Genomic DNA, 10,011 nt, shown 5'->3' on the forward strand with positions numbered 1-10,011 from the left:
TCATGAAAGCTCCACCCTGGGGTGGGATAGGGAGGGTGGGAGGGAGGGAGACACAAGAGGGAAGAGATATGGGAACATATGTATATGTATAACTGATTCACTTTGTTATAAAGCAGAAAATAACACACCATTGTAAAGCAATTATACTTCAATAAAGATGTAAAAAAAAAAAAAAACTCCACCCTCACGCCCCAATTTCCCCCCAAAGTTCCCACCACAATACCATCACATCGTGGTTAGGTTTCAACATACGAATTTCGGGGAACACAGAAATTCAGTCCATAGCAATGGCTTAAACCTTACCTTCACCAGGAGGACTTTTCAGATTCTATTGACCAAGCTCCCAAAAGAAGGGGGTCTCCTGTCCTGCCTTTGCTGTAGGATTCCCATTTCAAATAAGAGACTCCACCTCCCCTGCAGAGTGGGGAGAAGGAACTGGCATGGAATGACTCAAAAGGAGTAACTGGGCCAAATCTCTCTCTTGTACGTTTGAACCAAGAGATGCAGAGGGTGAGCAGAACTGGAAAGAGCAGGCACGTGGTCTACTGCCGAGACACAGCTTCCTGGATGCCCCCAATGTGAGGCCCTCCCTTACGCGGAGCCACCCACTCCAAGCTCTGGCCAGGGGCGGAGCGGGCAGGGAGAATCAGCCAGGCCTTCGGCTCCCACCTTAAACAGACAGGCCAACAGCCCCGGCAGAAATGAAGGTGAGACTCTGGTCTCCGTCTGCCTGATGCTGCATCCACTGCAGCTGGAAGCTGGGTAAGGAGAGGAAGGTGGCATCAGCCCCTGAGTCCCGACGGAAGAGCACAGCAGGGCTTGAAGGCCACGAGTGATGAGACTGGACTCGTGTTCTGGATGCACTGGGGGTGCAGTGGTGGGAATGTGACCCACCACGGAGACCTGACCAGAGAAGAGAGACCGAGGACCTGCCCCAGAGCAGTCACAGGGAGAGAGAGAGCGGGTCCCTCCCCAAAAGGCATGCACAGAGGATGACAGGGACATCTACGGCACGCCGCACCCACCCATGGTGGAGGCAAGGAAAGACACCCAGGTTCTGGGGACGGAGTCAGCGCATTCAGGAGAAGCCGGGACAGGGAGGCCATGAGGAGTTCGTTGTGGACAGCACGCAGCCAGGGACACCAGCAGGGAGTGGGACACCCGAGTCTGAAAACAGCCAGCACTGGTCGTGCTGTTGTCAGGAAACCCACCAAGTTCCGCAAGATAGGTCACCCCGCGTTTCCACCTAAAATGCCCAGGTGACGGATTTGCCAGGGTAGTTTGAAAATAATAGACCACTGAGCTCTGTCTAGGCTTCTCTGGGGCTGTGTTCCAAAGCGTACCCGATGCATGGTCCTGCGAGGTTAACTAAGATCTCCACGTGGCCTCTCGATCACAAAGGCTGGAGAAGGTGAGCAAATGCCCTCTGCCCCTCAGGAGTCTGAAGTGTTTCACAAAACGCTAGTAGGATGGATGAATCAAGAATAATGTCAGAGGGCTTCCCTGGTGGCGCAGTGGTTGAGAGTCCGCCTGCCGATGCAGGGGACACGGGTTCGTGCCCCGGTCTGGGAAGATCCCACATGCCATGGAGCGGCTGGGCCCATGAGCCATGGCCACTGAGCCTGCATGTCCGGATCCTGTGCTCCGCAATGGGAGAGGCCACAACAGTGAGAGGCCCGCGTACCACAAAAAAAAAAAAAAAAAGAATAATGTCAGAGCATTTCGCCTCTGCTCTCAGATAAATGTGCTGTCACCCCCTGTCCCCAGAGGAGGGGCTGATGAATGATCACTCTGTCCAGAGAACATCTGCTCTGTCCTTTTAGGCAGCATTCCTGTCGGGGAGACACAGGAGGGGATGGCGATACGGCCACCTTGAAGCCTCCAGATCAGTGGCCCCTGCCCTGCCCTCTGCACGGAGCTCCTATGGAGATCCTCATGTCTCAAAGGGCTTCCAGCAGAGCAAGGGCCCAGATGGTGCCGGAGAAAACCTCACAGGGGCTGAGATACAAAGGAAGAGGGATAGAGAGGGAGAGGTTGCCTCGTTCATATCTATGTCATTTAAGATAAAGAAGCAACCTATTATCTTCTTGGAAAGTCCCAGGCTTGGAGATGATATGGTCTTCATTCAGTCATTTTTTTCCCTACTTGCCACATTTTCTTCTCATTATCCTTAAACTCTTGAGCTCTTTGAGAGCATGATCTGTATCCGACTCAATCTCTTGTTACCTCAGCACTGGCCATAATACCAGGCACATTGTACTCTTCAGAGAATACCTAATGGAGGACTGAGTGAGCGAGTGGATTGGTGTATGGGTCAGTGAATGGAAGGATAAGTGGATGGATGGGTGGATGGATGGATGGATGGATGGATGGATGGATGGGCAGTTGAATGGATGGCTGTGTGGGTAGGTAGATGGGTACATGGACTGATGGGTGGATGGGCAGATGGATGGATGTGTGGATAGGTCAGTGAATGGATGGATAAATAAGTGGATGAGTGGATGGATGGATGGATAGATAGACGATGGATGGATGGATGTGTGAGTGGATGGATGGATGGGTGAGTGGATGGATGGATGGGTGGACGGGTGAGTGGATGGATGGATGGGTGGACGGGTGAGTGGATGGATGGATGGGTGGATGTGTGAGTGGATGGATGGATGGGTGGATGGGTGAGTGGATGGATGGATGGGTGGATGGGTGAGTGGATGGATGGATGGGTGGATGGGTGAGTGGATGGATGGACGGGTGGATGGGTGAGTGGATGGATGGATGGGTGGATGGGTGAGTGGATGGATGGATGGGTGGATGGGTGAGTGGATGGATGGATGGGTGGATGGGTGAGTGGATGGATGGATGGGTGGATGGGTGAGTGGATGGACGGACAATGGAGAGGCAGACGGATGAACAGGTGAGTGGGTGGGTAGATAGGTGGCTGGCTGGCTGGCTGGATGGGATGAATGGATCGATGGATGGTAGATGGATGGATGGATGGATGGATGGACGGATGGATGGATTGGTAGATGTATGGATGATGAACAAATGGATGGATGGATGGTTGGATGGATGGTTGAGTGGGTAGATGGATAGATTCAACAAGCAGCTCTTAAGTACCTACTCTGTGCCAAGCACAGTGCTAGGCACTGGACTCATAGAGATGGATGGCACCTCTCAACTTCAAAGGAACTCACAACCCAATAGGGCAAAATGCCATATTACTAAATCAATACATGTTAAGTGCTATCACAAAGGGAAGGAGCAATGGTCTCAGCATAGTGATCGGTTGTACAGATTGAGTCTTGAAAGATACACTAGTGTCTCTTGGTCACTGTATTCGGCCCCTGATTTCTCAAAACTTCAGGGGCTTCCTTTGGCAAAACTGAAATCTCCAAAGAGTTCATTCCGGTTCTTCCCCTCTAACGAGCTCCGTGCAATCAATCAATACCCCTTCCCTTTTCCTTGACGAGCATTTCTGTGGGCCAACCCCCTCCTGGAAAAAGCAGTTAAACAGCACATACATCTGAAGACACAACGCTGACATTTGATAATAGAAATATGGCCGTGGTATGTGAGCAAAGAGGTGGACACCCACTGGACGGGTGTAAGATTTGGAGTCAGAGTCTCCAGCTGGTGAATTATAAGCTCAACAAAGCAGTAGATAACTTGGGAAAATAACTTCTTTTCTCTAATTCTCAGGCTTCCCTAATACAAAATAGGTTAACATGGTAACAGCTACACAGTAGGATTGATGAAAAGATTACATGACACCTGTGGTAGACAAGCCTGGCCCGGCAGGCAGCACACACACATGTGGCTCTCAGTGTCCACTGCTTATCACCTGTGTCCTGGGATTTGGAGACACCATTCATTCCCCATCGTCTTTGGTCGTATAGATCCAACTCTACACCATCTGGCTCAGGCCCCCGATCAGAAATATTCCTTCCTCCACCCATCCCCACTGATCCAACTGGACCTTCCAGAGTTATTCTCACTCCTGTTCTGTCAGGGTTAGAAGGAGACGTGTCTTCCCCGCTCTAGTCTATGAGCTCCTAAGCGCGGAGACCAGAACCCATTCGGCTCTTCAGCCCCCGAGCACAGTTCAGTACCTGACACAGGCTACTAATCAGAAAATACTGGCTGAATGAAACCACAAATGTGCCGCTGCCACCAGTCCTGCTGTAGCCCACACGAGTGCAGCGGGACATACCAAGCCAGAATGCCCGCCAACACGTCACACTCAGTACCAAGAAGAGCCAGGCCTGGGAAGTTACTTCAGATACACTGCTTTATTTCATAAAAGCTAAATACGTGTGAAGTACTACAGAGAAGCCACTGTTCCTATTTTTGTAAAGCAAGACCAAGAACCCTCAATGAATTGGAATTCTTGGGAAATAGCATGTTCCTATTAATTTAGGTTTCTGGTGAATCCGAACAAAACTCCAACCCAGGGCTACAGAAGTTCAGAAAAGCGAGAAAATTCTATCAGCCAAGGGGACCAGGCAAGGCGTCCTGAAGGAAGTGGGCCTTGAAGGGTGACTAAGAGGTTCCCTAGGAACCCAGGTCTGTGCTAGGGACTCAGAGAGTCCAATTTGTGGCAGAGATCCTGAATGTTGCTCCCAGAAAATTTAGTCCCAATGGCCAAGCTACCTAAAACTTCCTTCCCTGAGAAGGCCATCCTTCAATTCTGGGACCGAAATCCCTCAAAGGTGACATAGAGGCCCTTACTCTTCTCACACTGGGACCAAGCTAAAGAGACCCAGCACTCTGTCAGGGAGACAAGCTGTGGGTCCCTAATCGAACCCAAGGATGGGGGGAAAAATAGCCTTCCTTGGGAAATTAAACAGAAAAAAATATACCTGAAACTAACACTACACTGTAAATCAAATATACTCCAATAAAAAAATTTAATCCTATATATGAAGCTGTAAATTGCAACCATATAACTTAGCAAAACTTTAGGATATAAGAAATCAAAGAAAAATGACACAAGCATATTTTTTTTTTAAAAGATTTGATGGGGGCTTCCCTGGTGGCGCAGTGGTTGAGAGTCCGCCTGCCGATGCGGGGGACGCGGGTTCGTGCCCCGGTCCGGGAGGATCCCACGTGCCGCGGAGCGGCTGGGCCCGTGAGCCATGGCCGCTGAGCCTGCGCGTCCGGAGCCTGTGCTCCGCAACGGGAGGGGCCACAACAGTGAGAGGCCCGCGTACCGCCAAAAAAAAAAAAAAAAAAAAAAAGATTTGATGAATCTGCAGAGCTTTCTGGAACCATACCCTGCCTACCTACACAGTCTCATTTATGAAAAACAAACAGGAAAACAATCAGGTCCAATTAAGCCTATTATTTTTAAACTTTTCCTTTCCGCTCAAGAACAGAGAAGTCCTGACTTTATCAAAAAGTCCGTTCCCAGGCAGATGGGGTGATGAAAGAACCCACAGCCATCTTCCCACAGTCCCTGGGCTCCTTTACCCAAGCTGCCCCAGCAACTGAAGGAGGGTCATTTTGACCCTATTATCTTTGTGTATAAAACTTAAATCATATTCGCTCAAGTAAAGCATAAAACTAGCTAAACTGTGCAAAATGTCTGGGGAGTTGTTCGGAAGAAGCATTTCTTTCATTCTGTTCTCGAGAGGACCCTTCAGATCCAACGTCGGGTCACTGATCACATAAGGAAAGAGGTTCAGGGGTAGATACATTGCTCCTATGACAGCTGATGGAACAAACAACCCGACCCAGGTTATTGACTCTCACCTCACTGTGCCTCCCATCAAAACTAGGGGCTCTTCTATTGGGTTGGCCAAAAAGATCATTCCGGTTTTGCCTCTACTTTCCCCAGTATTTATTTTGGGAAAGAACAAAGAATCGTTTTTTCCATATGCCTATTTACGTATGCCCCCACCGTGATCTCCATGGAGAGGAAAAAGAAAGATAAATATCTCCCTCCAGGAACACAAATAAGCATGCCCTGGATAAAGAAGATGCGACGCCTCCCTTCCACCCACCTCACCTCCCCCCTCCTCCCCCCTCCCCCCAGCACACAATGGAATTCTCAACACCACCCCCCAAGAAAAAAGAAGGATTATGCTAAGAGAAATAAGTCTGACAGAAAGACAGACCCCCATATGATATCACTTCTATGTGGAATCTAAAAAATGACAGCAACGTAGTGAATATATACACAACAGAGGACAAGCTAGTGGACTGCCAGCATCTTGCAGAAAAACCTGAACGAACTTTTTGGCCAACCCAATACAATCCTGGGGCCTAGAAGCTCAAGACTAATTTTGTTCTAAAGCCTTAGGAACCCAGCAAATCTCCCCGTGCCCTGGTGTCGCCAAGAAAATCCTGGCAGGAGTCACATCTGTTTAATGCATCGCTAAATGCCCAGGGCTTAGCCCATAGTAAGCACTCAATAAATATTTGTTGAGTGAATCAATTTGTATTTATAGGGAGAGTTGCTTCTTTCATTTTTTTAAAAAAATTCCACTTCAGCCCCATAAAAAATGATAGTTTCTTTTTTCGAGTTCTACTTATCTGAAGGATGGTTCTAAGAAATGAGCTCTTCCACAGGAGCCAGGAGTCGACGGAGTGCCTCGGGTGGGGTGGGGCGTGGCCTAAAAGCCTTGTAACGTGGACAGAATGTTATTCAAAATGGAGGTCGCAAAGCAAAGGTCGGTCGGCCACCCGAGGTGGAAAAAACAGTGGGTAGAAAAAATATCAAAAATACGAAAGTTTGGGGACTTCTCTGGTAATCTAGTTGCTAAGACTCCGCGCTCCCAAGGCAGGGGGTGCCCGGGTTCGATCCCTGGTCGGGGAATTGGATCCCGCATACGTGCCGCAACTAAAAGATCCCGCGTGCCCCAGCTAAGACCCAGCGCAGCCAAAAAAAATACAAAAGTTTCATTCTGATCCATAGAAATGTAGCATTTGCGTCCCTCCCAAAACTTCTAAAAATGAAAATAAAAGAATTTAAAGACGCTGTTGCTAGAGATGGCAGAGGCAAAGAGCCCTTTTTCAAATGAAGGTACTGAATGCCAGTAAACCCTTCACTTGAAAAAGGGTCCACCTTAAAAAAAAAAAAAAAAGGGTCCACCTTATGTCATATAAAGTTCACCTCAATTTAGAAGAAAAAAAAAAAGCCTTTACACTTCTGACCCTGTTTTCACGTACAACTCCATCGCCTTGTGCCATGGAAATTCCACCAGCTGCAGGCTAGAAATTCCCTGGTGACAGAGAGCGAGGGAGGCTGAAGCAAGATTGTTCTTCTAGGAACACAGGTGCCAAAGTGACGGGCAGGGAGAAAAGTCTCACTGACGGCAACAGAGGCCACGTCTATGGAGGTCCTCACTACGGACCAGTGCCGGGCCACTACCTGAGGTGTATTAGCTCATTTGATCTCCACAACAATGCTAAGAGAAGCGACTATGGTTGTTACCCCAGCTTGGAGCTGAGAATACTTATCTAAGTGTCTTGGGGCATCTACGAGGAGAGTCTGCTTCAGGACAGGTGTGGGCTCACTGTTTAACTAGGAATGGGTCCTGTTCCCAAGAAGCTCAGGAAGCAGAGGAGACAATGGATACGGGGGAGGAAGCACCACAGGGGAGAGTATTAGGAGCACAGGTAAGACTGAGGAGACGCTCACCTGTGTGAACCCCCAGCTGCCCCTCCGCCACCCAAGTCGCCTAGAGATTTTGTCTGATCCCTCCTCAGAAAGGCATCCAGGTTCTCCCGAGATCTAGCTGCTCTTGCCATTTCCACTCCACACTCAATGTGCCCCTCTTTTAGCTGGCCTTGCCCTGAATTCACCCTCCTGTCTTTCCCTATCTTTCCCCTGCACCTGGAACACCATCCCCCCACCTGTTCTCATTCCCTCCCTGATTTTCTGGGTTGGAGTCCCAGTTCCACCTTTACTGGCTAGGTCATCTTGGGGAGAACTTCACTTCCATGAGCCTCAGCTCAGATGGGGATGATGGGGTAACGTTAAAAAAGCTTTGACCCCTGGAAAAATGTTTGATGGGAAGAGAGGGTGATCTGCTGCTGCCCCTTCATTGAAATCTCGCTCCCAAGGCCATCCACCAGGGAGAAGCCTTGCTCTCAGAGAGACTGCTGTGGGGAGGTGAGCCCCATACCTGGGCCGTTGGCCAGAGGAGGGCAATTTGAGCACCAGAAAGAATAATTACTTCTCAGAACTGAGCCCACTGAAAATGCTAAAAAGCCAATACCTTCATAACAATAGTAAAAAAATACTCATTGGTCGGCTTTGGAGGACACTAGGGAACCAACTCATTATCCAGAAAACCGGTAGTTGAAGAGCTAAGCACTCCTGCTGCCTTTCCTGTGTGATCTGTATTTCAGGGTAGCCAAGCAGCTGATGATGAAGAGTCCTTTCTAAAAGAATTCCAGCAAATAAATGAAGAAGGAATTCCAAATTAGCGTATCATCATTTTGCAGTCCCTCATGAACTGGCAGTGACTGTCACTTGTGGCTAAATCCCACGCTGAAAGGCTGATGGGGAATTTATAAATGGGTAGATGAGGCTGGCAATCCCTGAACCCACTGGCCAACCCTAACGTCAGAAAGGGGGACGCTCAGACGCGACGTGCCTCCCAGCGAGACGCGACGTAAGGTACACACCATCACTCGGACACCTCCGGCCAAACACTGAACCTGAATCTGATCGAGCATCTATATCAAGCCACCCATTTACTGATTATACAGGGACAAAGTTACATACTAGACAGCAGCCCAGTGATGCAATCAGCAAAATCCAGAAAGAAGGGAAATGCAAAAGGTCAGTGACCTGCTGCTTTCAACAAATAAATGGCAAGGAAAAAGGAAAAACTGTTATCAATCAAGAGTCCTAAGAGACTTATCAATAAAACGCAACACATGGACCTCATCTGGATCCTGATTCCAACAAACAAATCAACTGCAAAAGCAGGTCAATGAAACATCAGGGGAAACTGAGTACTAACCGGATATTTGGGATAATAGGGAACTACTGTTAATTTTTTATTTCAGTGGGATAACGGTTTCTTGAAAAGAGAATACCTTTCGAGATGACACACAAAAATATTTTTGGGTGAAACAGTTTATCTGGGATTTGCGTAAAAATAATCCAGCAGGGAAAAGAAAACTGTTAGTAGGATTGACAAAACAAAATTGTCCATGTGTTGCTAATTTTTTAAGGTGGGAAATGCATACAATTGTCCCTTGGTATGCAGAGGGGATTGGTTCCAGGACCCCTGTCAGATACCAAAATCCACAGGTCCCTCATACAAAATGGCATAATCCATGCATGTAACCTACGCACATCCTCCCAAATGCTTTAAGTCATCTCTAGGTTACTTATAGTCCTAATACGATGTAAGTACTATGGAAATAGTTGCCGGAGCAGCAAAATCTAGCTTTGCATTTTGGAGCTTTCTGGAATTTTTTTTCCCAAATATTTTCAGTCCACGCTTGGTTGAATCCTAGGAATGTGGAATCTGAGGATACGGAGGCCAGACTGTATGTAGGGGTTCATTATAATATTCTTGTTTCTTTTGTGTATGTTTAAAATTTTCCAGGGCTTCCCTGGTGGCGCAGTGGTTGAGAATCCGCCTGCTAATGCAGGGGACACGGGTTCGAGCCCTGGTCTGGGAAGATCTCACATGCCGTGGAGCAGCTGGGCCCGTGAGCCATGGCTGCTGAGCCTGTGCGTCCGGAGCCTGTGCTCTGCAACGGGAGAGGCCACGACAGTGAGAGGCCCACGCACCACTATGAAGAGTGGCCCCCGCTCGCCGCAACTAGAGAAAGCCCTCGCACAGAAATGAAGACCCAACACAGCCAAAAATAAAAATAAATAAATTAAAAGAAGGCTCAACATTAAAAAAAAAAAAATTCCATAATAAAAGGTGGAAAAGGAGAAAAAGCAGATTTGGCCCTGAAACTTTGGACTTAAGGGAAATGGTCATTTCTGGCAAATCAAAGGGAAAGGGAAAAAGTTTGGATTTGCCTTTCAGGCAGAGAGTC

At 48.3% G+C, this 10,011-nt stretch overlaps 1 pseudogene; it reads right to left on the reverse strand.

Moving 5' to 3' along the window:
• Nucleotides 1-1,940: 1,940 nt before the first annotated feature.
• On the reverse strand, nt 1,941-5,807 carry LOC132434753 (guanine nucleotide exchange factor subunit RIC1-like; annotated as a pseudogene).
• Between the last annotated feature and the right edge of the window lie 4,204 nt (nt 5,808-10,011).

Source organism: Delphinus delphis, chromosome 12 (genome assembly GCF_949987515.2).
Source record: "Delphinus delphis chromosome 12, mDelDel1.2, whole genome shotgun sequence".
Taxonomy (NCBI): domain Eukaryota; kingdom Metazoa; phylum Chordata; class Mammalia; order Artiodactyla; family Delphinidae; genus Delphinus; species Delphinus delphis.